We start from the raw sequence: 14944 nt of genomic DNA on the forward strand, positions 1-14944 counted from the left end.
ACCCCTCTTGTCTATCTTGATTGAGCATTCTGTCAATCAGTTTTATTGAGTAGTTCTAGAAAGCTATCAAAATGAAAACAGAAAAATAGTATGTCAGGATCTTGTGGTGCCTTTTTTCTGGAGATGGGAATGTGTGGAGGAACATTAATTCACGCTGGCCCTGACCTTCAGTCTGAGGTGGTATAGCCTTCTCACATGTTTGCACATCAGTGAGAACGAGGCATGAGACTGTGTGTGTATCTGGCTTTCAAATAAGTTTTGCTTTCATCTGTTCCTAAAATAAATAATATGCTCTTGGAGTTTGGCATTTTCAAATTTTGAACATATTTGTACTGTGCTATTTATTTAGGTGTGCCAAAACTAACCTTGGCCTTTCTTTTGTGCAAATTAACATTGGTGATTAGTTTTTGTTAAAATTTTAATGTTTCCCCACAGGACTAATATTAGCGTAATTAAGTGGTAAGAGAAAGAAGGAAGCTAGAATGGCAATGAATGCAAAACAATAAAGCTTATATTAGTTACATTTTTTAAATAATCATTAAGAAATGGAAAAAACTTCATTCTTAATTCCTTCTACCAAAGACTCATAACTGTTATTTTGAATACCTGAATTTTTATAATTGTATTTTAAATACCTGAATTTTAACAACTGAGTTTATTCCCAATAATTGTATGGGTTTAGTTGTCCATTTTAATCCATATTGAGCTGTTACTTTGCTTTTTGAGGTATTGATTGCTTCAGGCATAGGCAAACTTGGCCCTCCAGATGTTTTGGGACTACAACTCCCATCATCCCTAGCTAACAGGACCAGTGGTCAGGGATGATGGGAGTTGCAGTCCCAAAACATCTGGAGGGCCGAGTTTGCCTATGCCTGGATTACTATGATACTAACTTGTCATTCAGCTAGAAATTTGACTGAACTACCCTATCATTTGCAGAAATTGTGCTACTCGATTGATTGGTCTTGTAATTATAACTTTATGTCATCAGCATATATAGCAAATTTAACATCTTCAATTACAGTTTGAATCCCTGTTGTAGGTGTTTTTTCTAATTGCCGTGCCCTAATGGCATGGTATCCAAATCATGAATAGTTTGGCATGGTATCCAAAATGAGCCGTAGTTGAAATAAAGGATTCCTGTGCCTTGCACACCTAAATCGTTCCATATGGGGGAAACTAGTTGCTAGACTGGCTTTTGTGTTAGCAAAAATCAGTTTAGTTCAATTTTAAAAGCCCATTTCTAAAGAACTGTTTATCATTTAAATAACTATAGCCATCCTACACAATCAAAAGCCTTGGCAACATTTAAAGTGAACCAAAAGTAGAGTTTGATTTGCATTTTCATGAGTGTACATGTTTGGCACATAAAAGAGTTTTGAGGAGCCTGAAATATAATTATTGTTGCTGATGTTTTTATTTATTTATTCATTCATACATACATACATACATACACACATTTTTCTTGATGAGACTCAAGGCAACTTACAGATAAAAATAAGAAAAATTAAAAACATAGAAAATAATAATTAAAAAGAATTAAATATTGATAGCATTAAAGCTATCATATCATATCATATACATACCAATAATTACAATAAAAACAGCATAACACCAGCCCTTTCATTAAAAGTAGTCAGTGCCAAAAGCCTGTTGGAACAAGAAAGTCTTCACTTGCCAGCAAAAGGACAAGAAGGAAGGATCCAGTCTAGCTTCTCTAGGAGGAAGTGCCAAAGTCTGGGAGCAGCCACTGAGAAGAACTCCAAAAACAGAAAAAGCAGGAAGGCACCAATTGCAGGGAGAAGGAAGCTACTGAATGCACTAGAGAAAATATTCCTTTGAAAGAAAAAGGAAGGAAACTTCTAAGCACACAAAAGAAAACATTTTCTCTTCTGAGCATAGAAGTTTTCTTCCAAAAGAGTTCCAATCAGACATTTTTGCAACACTTCATTCCATCTCCTGGTATCAGCTTTGGTGCCATTTATTTTAAAAGAAGGTTCCTCTTGCTGACCACACAATCCTGCCAGGAATCATATAGCTACCATTGTATCATATCACCAAAGAGAACCAAATAATTAATCGGATTTGGCTGTGTGATAATGTAACCAAATCAAATTGAAGACAATGCTTCCTGCCTATATTCTGAGTGGGTAAACATTGTCACTTCGTTTCACAAGGAGTCACAAATTAATTGCCAGAGTGAGGATAATTTTTTCAGGGGGCAATGCACTTTCACCTCAACCGTTCTATTTATCAGAGAGTCTTTATGAATTGGGTTTGGGAAATTTTTTCCTTCATTGCATATTGCCATTTTCTTGGCCTCTTCCCATGACTGAGGAAATACTTTTTGGCATAGATTCTGCTGAACTATCTTAGCTATCATGGAACTAAAATATAAATGTTTATTATTAGTAGTATTATTATACTTAGCTATGGAGCCATCTTGGCAAAAATGTATGTGTTGGTTTGTGTTGAAGATTTGTGTTAGATCCAGTGCTTTCTGAACATTAATGAGCATGTGATGTAGCTTTATCCTGCTGAGCCACTCTTAAAGAAGAAGAAAATGTGATATTCAGCTTCTTTGTCTGATACAATTCATTATATACTTCTAGAAGGCAACTTCTGTGGCTCCTTGTGTCTTGGCTACCCCTCTACACCTCCACTGTTTATCTCTCTTATAAATATCATCTTCTTTTGTCACTTAACTAGTTGTGCTCACATTTTTTTGTTATGTTTTTTCACCTTCCTCAAAACATTTTTGTTTCAAAGAGGTCAGAGATTTTCCTGCTTATAGGAATCTTTCAGCTTCATTTTCTTTCTTGCTGTTAGTAATACCTATTTATTCTCATCTATCCTTTTTACATCAGGCTTCTAAGTTTCACTTGTAGTTGCTTTTCTATTAATCTAATAACTCTTTTGAAACCCAAATGGCTGCTTTTGGGCCTTCCATATTAAAATATAGCCTCCCATATTAAAACTAAATTACAAGTGTATAAATAAGAGTGAAATATTCCTGACATTAATGGCTTCCACCATAAATATGTTGCGAATGAGTATATTATTCAGTTCCCAATGCTTAGTTGTTCCACTGTTACCTCTTCTAAACCACTCCATATTAATTAGTGATAAGTAGTTTTTCTTGGTCTAATTCTGGATTATTGAACAAATGCCCAAACTCATGGGAAGGTAACGAGTAGGTTTTTTTACAAGATTAAAAATTGTGGCAGTTGGAATAAAATATAAAGCTATTGTCATCAAGTTCTAAGTTTCAGTGGCACTTAATACCTACATAATCCCATAGTTTGTAAACCTACCTGCAGGGTTCGTGCTTTACATTTTTAGGTGTACGCTTTCATATTGTGCATTTAATAATAGAATATTTGAAACTGGAATACAAGGTTAAAAGGGGTGGAAGCCCCATTGTGCCAGCAGGAGTCATTGTGCTGGTTTCTTTCAGTGCACTGGGTTGGTTGAATGCAGCCCTCTGTTTGGATGTAACAGTAAACCACAGTTTAGTGCTACGAGTGTGAGGCTGGGAAATCCTCAGGCATGCCCACACACTCTTCCTATGGCACAGCTACAAGAGAGGGGTTTAAAGCTTTCCCTTATGTTTTCAACTAACCATAGTTAGTTGTTTTATCCAAACCAAGAACTGTGGTTAATGTTAACATTATGTTATGGTTTAGGAAAACGAGCCAATATTGTAAATCACAGGTTGAAGTTGTTTCCCTCATCATAGTTAACACTAACCACAGTTTGTCTGAATTTGGATATAACAACTTCAGTTAACTGAAAATGGAAACAAAAACTCTCTCTCTCTCTCTCTCTCTCTCTCTCTGTGTGTGTGTGTGTGTGTGTGTCCGTGTCCATGCTGGAGGAAGAAAGCGAAAGGGGAATGCACAAACCACAAGGCTTGTGCGCATAACGTTAGCCATAGTTTAGCATTACAGTGGTACCTCGGGTTACATATGCTTCTGGTTACAGACGCTCCAGGTTACAGACTCCGCTAACCCAGAAATAGTACCTTGGGTTAAGAACTTTTCTTCAGGATGAGAACAGAAATTGCACGGTGGCGGCGTGGCAGCAGCGGGAGGCCCCATTAGCTAAATTGGTGCTTCAGGTTAAGAACAGTTTCAGGTTAAGAACGGACCTCCAGAACGAATTAAGTACATAACCAGAGGTACCACTGTACATTCATCAGGCCACTTTGTAGACAAGCTCTACGTTTAAAAACAAATTCCAGTTTTCAAGTCAAAGTTGTACTAGGGCCTATCCGGTTGAATATCAGGTCCATAATCTTGTGAAATGACAGACCCCCCCCCCCGAAACAATCCTCTCTCTCTTTATTGTCTTGTTTGTTTGAAGTGACGGTATCTTTGTTTTGTGCCTACTAAACTGGCTGTTGAAGAAATAAAATTGCATGGTTTTATTGTGGGCAGTTGTATTGGGAGGGAAATTCCCCCCTCCCCATAAACTTTCTCCAATCTTCAACAGCTCTTTTTGTCAGTAACTCCAGCAGGATGGCGGGATGATTATGTTGCAGTTTCTAAGAAGAGGTGTTAAGGGTTTATTTAGTGCCTGCAGATTGATGGCTAATGGACTCCATTGGGCTGTTTAAATGAAAGTTTCCCACAATCTGATACTAAAGTGGAGTCCTTGAGTGAAGCTTTTATCGCTCTTTCAACAGTCTCATCAAGGAGTTCCTTTTTTCCACTCTGGGAACTTTATTTCATGTTGTGTATTTCTAATCCAAGGGTTACATCAATCAGCAATCCTGTAGAAATTTGTGGGTTGTAACAAAAAAGGAGAATTTTTGCATGCTGTGATGGGGTTTCCTGGTCTGACAAACGCATCTATCATAGGTTTCTATGGAAAATACTTGAGCTGGGACTTAAACTGCAATTTGTTATGCTTAACATTCCCATTTGATTTCTATGACTGGGTTTCAGTTGCTTTATTTTTACTAACAGGGTTCCACTGGGGGAGATGCTTTGCCCTATGGGCGAAGCCAAAAGACTGCTTCTTTTATGCTGTCTTGGGAGATGAAAGAAAATTCATCCCTAACAGAGAACATCTGCATGTTGTTGTTTTTTTAAAGGGAGAAATTATTAAACCAATATTGACAATTCTGGTTTGTTTTGTTGCTTCTTACAATGTCGAGGGAGAGACCTACGCTATGGAAAGTGGCGGAGGGTTTACCATCACTTCCAACTGGATGGAAACACATATTTTAAAGATGGAATCACAGGGGTATTATGGCCTGGGGCCTATGCACACATTTTCTACCTCCCACCGTTGTTGTTCAAATGCATTTTGCAGAGTTTTGAAGCATTAAAAAACAGCAGCTAGGAATAGGCAGTAGAGTATAAAGTACCAGCAATCTCTGCGTAGTTTCCAGCCAAGCTTTGCAGATGCTATCCTATGTACTCCATTGTGGCCAGAAACAGTGGCCCACGCATTCTATTTTGCACTTCAGCACCCTTACTACAGAGGGCAATAGGGTCATATTACAGCCCCCAGCTCAGCAGAGGCCAAGTGACTGAACAACTGGACACTAATTTCCCATCTGGTTATGTAAAACTGCTGGCTCTGTCCAAGATCCTCAGCCTTTCTTCCTGACTCACTCTATGTTGCCAGTCCCCAAACCCACCTACTTGTACTTATATAGCCCTACAATAGTACAGTCATACCTTGGGTTGAAGTAGCTTCAGGTTAAGCACTTCCGGGTTTCGCTGCTCGCGCATGCGCAGATGCTCAAAATGATGTCATGCGCATGCGCGGAAACGGTGAAACGCGACCCGCAGATGCATAGTCGCGTGTTACGTTCTACTCAGTATGTGAACGGGGCTCTGGAACGGATCCCGTTCACATCCAGAGGTACCACTGTAAAACTGTAGTAGTAGTAGTAGTAGTAAAGACAATAGTAATAACATCACTAATAATCTGTGAGTCGTAAGTCACAAAATCTCACATTTAGAAGAGTTCAAAAGAGTTTGACTTGCATTGTTTATTCATGTATTTCAGGTTTTAAAAACTGGTTTCCTTTAACCATGTCAGCCAGATAGGCCAAACCACTCAGAATAGGGCAGATGGTACTTTGAACACTTCTGCTAACAGGACTTCAGTGCTGTCTGTCTTTGACTTCCCGCTCCCGCCCTTCTAAAGTGTTATCTATTCTTTCTCATTTTTGAGGCAGCCATGACAGCTCTGTCATTTCACTAACGCCTCAAAATTTTTCTTTCTGTTGTCAGTCAGCACACATCAGTCACAGAACTCCGATGGTTGTGATTGATGGCAAAAAAAGAGAAATAGGAAAAGGGTGCTGAACGTTGTGTCTAAAATAATAATTTTCTATTTTTACTATCACGTGCAAACTTTTGTTGGAAAATGGCTTTGGTTGCATCTCAGACATGTTATGTGCAGAACTATATTGATTAAAGAAAAACAGTGCTACAGATAAGAGGCCTCTTATGTGCTTATTGACACGTGACATTTGAAAAACATGGCACAATCCCATTACAGAAGCACTTTTAAGACCCATTGAGTGGGGAAATTTTTAAGCATACACCTGTTGGCTATAACACAGATGATGGCAGCAGGCTAATGCTTGCCACTGAGTGTGAATTCAACAAGGAGCTATAGACGCTTCTGTCTCTCTGAGTAGATCTCAAAGAGCTTTTTGCATTATATAGTTATATGTACACTTAAAAATGTGATGTGTGCAGCAGCTCTTAGGCTCCCATTGAAATAATTGATAACTATCAAGACTTACCTTTGACTGAATCATGTTCTGCCTTACTTGTATATGTAGGATTCAGTGAATCAGAATTCAGAGATTATAATTTGCTACTAAGGAAGTCAAAATGTTTTATGGGTTATAGACATCCTACCTCTTCCTTTGCATCTGGGCGATAACCTCTCTCCCTCTCCTCCAGTAGATTTTAAGTAACAGAGGGAGATAAAAGACAACTTTAACGGAGAAATTTGAGTTAAAGTTTTCTTGAAGGAAGTTTTTTAATATTCTTTTAAATATCTACCTGTTACAGAAATCTAAATCTAGTAAGTGAAGCTGGCAACAAACGTTGTAAAGTACTCCTATTCAGGTTTCACACACACCCCATTTCACTTCCACTATGATCTGCTCCAACAACATTCAGCATTCTGTACACACTAAGCATGAAACTATAATAAATACTCATATCTGGCTTCCAGAAATTTCCATATTGGCAACAATAGCCGTGTGTGACCAAAAACCCCAAACCAAAAATCCTTTTTTCATAGATATAATTTGCTTTTATTAAGTTAAATTCCTATTAAAAAATAATACAATCCCCACAAACTCGTGTTTGGGCTACTATTTTCTATTTCACACTATGGCCTAAGCAAAAACAAAACAAAACAAAACCAGTTTCTGCCCAAGCCTGGCTCTCTTCTTATGTGGCCACTGGTTTTCCCTTTATCCAGCTCCGGAGACTAGGTGGATGTGACTGGCACCCACCATTTTTATTTCTTCACAGTATCTCAGTGTCTTTAATGTATTGCACCTCAAGAACAATGTTATGTTGCAGCTTCACAGGCACCATGAGGGAATTAAAATGCCAGGTGTCACACACCGTATTTGCCGACTATATCAGCTTTTTTCTAAGTGCAGCACCTACTTGCTGCTTTCACTATAACAGCCCTCTCTGTCCTTGCCACTACCACAATAAGAGGGCCCATCAACCTAGGGTAGGGTGACCCACCTGAGTGGAGAACTGAAGGACTGCCAAACTTGGAGGTGGCCCTGAAGCCAGCCATGTTTCGCTGCCTTAAATCTGGCTACAAACCCAGATGTAACTGTGAAACCATGGTTTAGTTTGCTGAGATAAACCCTGGCCTCAAAAGTTGTGTTTAAGGTGCACCACCTTGTCACATAGCAAGAAGAGAGATTGGAGAGGCATATGAAATATGGTTTGGTAACCTTGGGTTTGTTCATGACACTGAGCATAGTTAATGAAAATTATGCTATACAATCACCTAGGTTCACATCCTAGTTTATAGCCAATCCTGAATCATGCTTTAAGCTTTAAGGTATAACATTTAACCATGGTTTTAAAAAAAAGGAAAAAAAAGATCACAGATAAGCATTAAGTCTGCCCAGGACCACATAAGAATTATTCTAACATATCTTACTTTACACACACACACACACACACACACACACACACACACACACGTTAAATCTAGTTCAAGTATATATTCTGTAATAATATGCAATTGCAGGAACAATTCCTTTCAATGAAACTAGTTTAATAATAAATTCAATACTGTAGCAGTCTGGCTGCAGGATTTTTTTTCCAGTGGTGGGGAGAAAAGAGAATCATGGGAAATATTTTGTTCTCCCTGGGAGCCAAGGCAATGTATTTACTTCAGGTTTTATTAAATGAGTTATAAATTTTCCCAGCAATTTACTCATAGCTCAAGAGGTTTAATTTGCATGTGTTGCCTTTTACAATATGCTTTTGGTAATGTTGCAGATGCTTCTTCCTTAGCTTCAGTAAACAACAGGCAGTTGGCCAGGTTTTGACTGAACATTTGCCAACTCATGGAAAATTAGTTAACTCTTTGGTGCCCAGAGTTTGACACTTTACTTGCATCATCCAAAATAATAGGAAGAATGAACAGGAAACACGAGGCCCAAAAGAGCACAATAGAAAAACTTTTCTGATGAAAACTCTTCCAGAATTTTTTTGACACCACTACATTTTATATTTAATTGAAACCAAACATTAAAATATAATGGTCCGTCTATGCAGCTTGTCATTCCTTGCAAGCACAGGATTTGGTACTGGGAATAGCATTATAGTTACAAAATATGTAGGAAATGCCTGATGGGATCACAGAAGCCATGGTCAAGAGCAACTGAATAAGATTTGCTGTGGACAGGGGCAGGATGCATGCCCAGATGCTGTGAGACCACTGCCGTGCAGGGTACCGCCATCCAAAAGACCACTCATGGCAACATTATATGGTTTGAATTAGGCCACAGCTTTATTGATTACAGATGTAAGGGGCTTGCCATAGGCATTGGGTCAACCAATATCAACCAGCCCATTTGCTAGATGATCAACCAAGGGGTTGAACCAGTGTCAAGGAGGTCCTATGACATACATCAAATAGAAGCCACCTCTCGAGGAGTGTGGAGGAGCGCTATGGCTCTTGCCCCACCTGGGCGTCCAGACAGAAACACCTCTTCATGGATCCCTTTAACAGGATATACCATTCTTTGAAGCAGGCAGAGGCTTACAGCCTCTGCTCTGAACATGACTAGGTTTCACCCAATGCCTTCTTCAACAAAGTTGTGACGATTGCTACGAGGTAGGTGAAATCCCCCAGGTCTGTCTATAGACCTGCCAGGAAACTTCGTCCCTGACACCGAATACGAAAACTGTCCATAGCAAGGTCAGATCCAACCTACCTACTGAAGTGGGTGATTAAAAACCAGCAATAGGGCGGGGGGTGGGAGATCCAAAATAGATCTGTGGTTCCCTGTCCAGAGGACACCCACTTTTATCCCTGGGGAGCAGACCTGAATGAAGACCTCCTGGGGACCCAGTCAGGTTCGCCCCCCCAGAGTGAGCCCACCCACCAGCCCACCTACCTTTGGTCAATCTGGCAGGCAGGGTCATTCTGAGTCTTTCCAGCTGGAGGAAGAGGTGTGTTACGAGAACACCCAGCCCAGGGACTGCTTTGGTGGCAGGCCAGCCCTGTTCCACAATGTCGCACTATTGTGTGTTTAGGTGGAAGAAGCAGAGTATATTATCATGCAAAAGGAGTAAGCTATATGCAAAATTGCTTAATATTCATGAATCATACAAATCACATAACTCAACTGCTATGGCACAGAGTATACATAGGCTTAATAGTGGGTATTTATTTATTTGACATTTTTAGCCTGCTTTCACCTGATGATTTTTTGTGAGAAGGATTATTTTGTATTAAGAACTGAACAGAAACTTACCATTTGGGATTAGCTTTCACTTAGGTAAAACCACCTCCAACTGATACCGTTCTCTTACACAACATTGCTATTTGCTGATTTTTTAATTTCTTAACTGTACGCATTCATATCCCACCCTTCTTCAAAGGAGAGTTGGTTTCAAGCTGGCTAGTTTCAAAGAAACCATAGTGGTCAATAGCCACAGTTTGTCTGCATCATAGGAGAGGGGAGTTGAAATTAAGCCCAAGACTCGCCTAGTCTTGATCATGTCATATTAGATATTACTGTATTTTTGGTTTTTATGGAAGCCGCCCAGAGTGGCTGGGGAGGCCCAGCCAGATGGGCGGGGTATAAATAATAAATTATTATTATTATTATTATTATTATTATTATTATTATTATTATTTCTTTACAGTGCTTTAAAAAATTGATATACTAAAACTATGGTTTAGACTAATGTCAAAACGCAGTGAGAAAGCACAAAATTATTAGTAGTAAAAAGCTTTAAGTAAAAACTAAACACTGCTGCTAAAAATGAAGCTTGGGTTTGAGTTTGCCCCACACATCAGAAGGCATCATCGTTGAAACAAGTGGACTTGTGTGCCTGAGTGTGACAAGAGCAGGCAGAAAGGATGGGTATGAGCCTGCCAAAGTGTGTACTTGTGTGTTTAGTCTGGCCTATTAACCAGTTTAAACTAGGCAGCGTGCCCACAAAGCAAGGAGTGTTACTTGTTCCTGCCTCGTTCAATACATTATCCAGTCCTAGGCATGCGCCTCCCCTTCTGCAGTGTGCGGTTGTGTTTTCCTTTTGTATTTGGTTACTGCTTCCCCTAATGTTTTAAAATGTGCACTAGCCCAGCACTGAAATTAAATAAAATGAAGATGGTAGGCCAGCGAGTGATTTTTCATAACCAGTCTTGCTCTCAGTTTCCGTCTGTTCATTTCATCATACTGTCACTTCCACAAGGCCCTACATTTGTGAGAATGCTCTGTGTTGCATACCTTGAAGGTCTAAGTAAGAAATATAGGAGGCTGTGTGTAAGGGAAACGTTTCAGCATAATTTTTAATTTTTTTGCCCAGGCAGAAATTGATGTGCTACTCCAAAAGAGTTAGCTCACCCTTCCATTTGAGAGGTTTGCCTTCTATGTGGAGGAAGGACGTGGATGTGCATAGGGGGGAGATGAGGAGCTCTGACTAACTAGAGTAGGTACTGTTTTATCCCTTTGTGGTGCTTACTGTTTATCCTAATTCAATGATAATTTGCTATAGATGAATTGCTAATGTGTGTACACTGTTGGCCACAGGCTGCCACTTGGCATTCATCCCACCCAGAAGGCCAGCTAGCGATCGAATTGTGAAGACATGCAGCAGTGCCCACTGTCAAAGTAGGTCTCCTTAGGGGAACAGCTGTTGCATTTTTATGATGAGCATTGCTTGTTACAGAGAGGTAGATTTGGCACAAATCTTGTACGTGTCCCAGGGACCTAAATGACAAGAGTGCTGCTTACATGAACCTTCAGCCTAATGCTGGTAGGATTTTGTAGACAAACAGTAAATTGCTAAACTATAGGAATGTACAGTCTGCCATGGTTTATTTTAAGATTCCCCCCTTCCCCAATACTACACAAGCAGCCAACAGACTGCCCCTTCTCTGAACTTTTTTTGTAACTGAATGAGAACAGGAGAAAGGGAAGGGGAAATGAGAATTGAAAGAGTGAGGCAGGCAGGACAGGAAGGAAGAGGAGAAGGGGAAATAACAGAGAAAGAAGGAAGGTAGAGACAAGAAAAGTTGAGGAAAAGATATAGAGGGAACAAGAAAAAATCAAGGTGCCTTGAAATGAGTGAAGTAAGAAGATGCAGCTGGTCCTCAAATAATTTGGGGCACATATTCTCTCCCTTCCCTATAGTTGGGTACTATAGTGACTCCCTCCTTCCCAAAAAGCTTAATTGAGGGACTATGCTCCCATTCCCGGCCAAAACACTGGTGACTAGGTTATCATAAAAACCCAAGAAGAGCCTGCTGGATCAGGCCGATGAATCCTGGGATCCGTCATTTGTTAAAAGTGTTGAGAATGGTTTGGAAATTCCCTATTCCCCTCACAGCTACAATTCCCAGAGTTCCCTGGGAGAATAGATTGATTGTTGAAACCATTCTATTGTAGCATTCTAGTGTGACATTCCTCATTTAGCCTATAAGAAAAGCAACAACAACACATGAATAGAGACTAATGCCACAAAAGTTACTCTCTGTCCCATCCTGTCTCCCCTTCTTCATGTTTTTGAAGGATAAGCTCCTCCCCTCTCCTGCATTTTTGACCCTACAGGGCAAGAAGGCAGTAGCTCGGACCTTCACTGGCATATACCGTCTAAATATGAAGGTAGTATATAGCCATCAACTAGTCAGTGGGATAGTCAGGCTTCCATGTCCCCATAGGTCCTACTCACAGGTGAACAGTCACATAGACTCAAACATAGACAACTATACTAGGAAGGCTCAGCTATCTAGAAGCCAAGCAAAAAAGAACAATCCAGAGCACTCACCTTGTGATACTAAACCATACCAGACAAGTTACAGAGCAGAACATTAACTGTTCCATTACTGGTCCTGAAATGACACGAAGGCATTAGTAGGCTTTTCCTCCATAAGTTTGTCTAATCCATTTTTAGAGTCATCTAAGCTAGTGGCCTTCACCACATCTTGTGCTGTACAAACAAGCGTTTCCCCAAAATGTTCTGCTTCTTTCTCCTCCCACAGATACCAAGGAAGAAAACAGAGAACTCTTTCTTGGCAACTGAGTCCTTTGGTTCTAAATATTAAGCTTTCGCTATAATTAAGAATGCAAAATGGAAATGTTTTGTTTTGAAATGTTTGGGGAAACTGCTATTTATGAAGTGATTTGCAGATTACCAGTACGTTCAGTCTAGAGGCAAAACGAACAATCCCAAGAGCTTAAAAAACATAACAGTATATTTAGTTTACAACAAAACCTCCAAAAATGAAGGGGAAATGTGTGTGCGTCCTATGGGGTGAATGCAGGCTTTCGCTGAAGCCTGGAGAGCGAGAGGGGTCAGTGCGCACCGACCCCTCTTGCTCTCCAGGCTTCAGGAGAGCCCCAGCGCCAGCCCCACAAGGTCGGGGGACAGAGGGAGGTGGAACGCCGCCATCCCACTGTCTCCCGAAGTGGTTTGGAGGCTGACGGCGGGGAGACCCCGCTGCCTGCCCCACAAGCTCCGGGGACAGCTGGGAGGCGCAGCGCGTCTTCCCGCTGTCCCCGGACCTGATCTGAAGGTGGGCGGTGGGGAGAAGAGCGCTTCTCCCCGCTGCCTGCCCCACATGCTCCGGGGACAGCTGGGAGGTGCAGCGCGTCTTCCCGCTATCCCCGGACCTGATCTGAAGGTGGGCGGCGGGGAGAAAAGCGCTTTTCCCCGCTGCCTGCCCCGCAAGCTCCGGGGACAGCTGGGAGGCGCAGCGCGTCTTCCCGCTGTCCCCGGACCTGATCTGAAGGCGGGCGGTGGGGAGAAGAGCGCTTCTCCCCGCTGCCTGCCCCACAAGCTCCGAGGACAGCTGGGAGGTGCAGCGCGTCTTCCCGCTGTCCCCGGACCTGGTCTGAAGGCGGGCTGTGGGGAGAAGAGCGCTTCTCCCCGCTGCCTGCCCCACAAGCGCCGGGGGGGGGGAATAAAAATTTTTTTCTTTATTTCCCCCCAAAAAAACGTGGTGCGTCCTATGGGCCGGTGCGTCCTATGGGGCGAAAAATACGGTATATGTTTAGTAGAAGTGACAAAAAGAAAAAGAAAAAAGGAGCTACTTGGTTTCTAGCGAAAGTGTTCTTTCTAATTTACTTTTACAATGTTTTAAAATTTGATTTTAAGTTTGAAACAAATCCACAAAATGGGGGTACCAAAGGAACTGAAAGCAGCTTAAAAATGCTAAGCACATTTTCCCTTTCACCTCCCCATCCCTTCTGCCTTGCTTCTAATGTTATTGTGCTCCTCTCATTTTGACTTATAATGCATGCTCTGGTGAATGACCAAGGTTTAAGCATTCATTCAAGATTAGCATGTATAAGAAATGTAGGATACTTTCATTAATTGGATTAGGGTTATATGTGTTTCATTTAAAAGCTGCCGTGATCACTAATGGAATGACCTTGAAGTCATTATCTGTTAAGGAGCCCGAGACAAGATTGTTCTTCATGTTCCAGTTGTATTTGTCATTACTTGAAAGTGTAGCGTTCATATAAAATATTGCTCCTACGCTATAAATGCATTTATTGAGATTTTTAACCCGCTACACAGCAAGAGTCTTTCTTAGGGAGCAATATTAAACCTGCAGAATACAATTTCTTTTTCGCTTGTCCACTTAAACAAACAAACACACACACACACACACACAGAGAGAGAGAGAGAGAGAGAGAGAGAGAGAAATCTACCCAAACATGAGCATTTTAAAGTTCCATTTATATAATGAAAATGTTAAGTATGTGCTGAAATCTATTTCATTGAAACCAATGGGATGTTAAATTTTTACCTTGACAGGATTGTGTCCAGTGTATAGAATAGCTGTGTACTTAAAAAAGGGTTCCAATAACAGTTTTTTAATTCTTAATATTAACTTCTCCCCCTTCTCACTGATACCTTCTTTGCATACATATTTGAGCAGACACAAAGGATGTAAAATGCTAAATTTGGCCAGCTGATAACTAACACAAAAACTTCAAATTCATGAAATGAAACCTTATGATGTATGCATTTGAAAGGATCTTCAAATTCACGTTTTGTGAGTAATCTTACAATGTTTCTCATACACACACACACACATTTAAATGTTGAGTTTTTAATTCATGTGATTTTTGGTTTAAGCTCTTGCTCATACTTTGGGGTGGCCAAGTGCACTGATAAACACCACAATGTTTTCACCATTAGGGAAATGTGCAGTGCACAAAAACCAACTACCCCTGTCATGA

General features: G+C 40.7%; 1 protein-coding gene and 1 long non-coding RNA gene across 4 annotated transcripts in view; one reads left to right on the top strand and one right to left on the bottom strand.

The window, feature by feature from the left end:
• The window catches only part of LOC128413742 (uncharacterized), a 12704-nt gene extending 2861 nt beyond the window's left edge, over nt 1–9843 (bottom strand). Inside the window, exons 1-2 of the long non-coding RNA XR_008330427.1 lie at nt 9641–9843; nt 6891–6929 (exon numbers count right to left, since the gene is read on the bottom strand). This is a non-coding gene — a long non-coding RNA (uncharacterized LOC128413742). The remainder of the gene's footprint in view (nt 1–6890; nt 6930–9640) is intronic.
• LRMDA (leucine rich melanocyte differentiation associated) overlaps nt 1–14944 on the top strand; it is a 738096-nt gene that overhangs the window by 337114 nt on the left and 386038 nt on the right. The window lies entirely within an intron of this gene.

The sequence above is a fragment of the Podarcis raffonei genome, chromosome 5, assembly GCF_027172205.1.
Source record: "Podarcis raffonei isolate rPodRaf1 chromosome 5, rPodRaf1.pri, whole genome shotgun sequence".
NCBI classification, from domain to species: domain Eukaryota; kingdom Metazoa; phylum Chordata; class Lepidosauria; order Squamata; family Lacertidae; genus Podarcis; species Podarcis raffonei.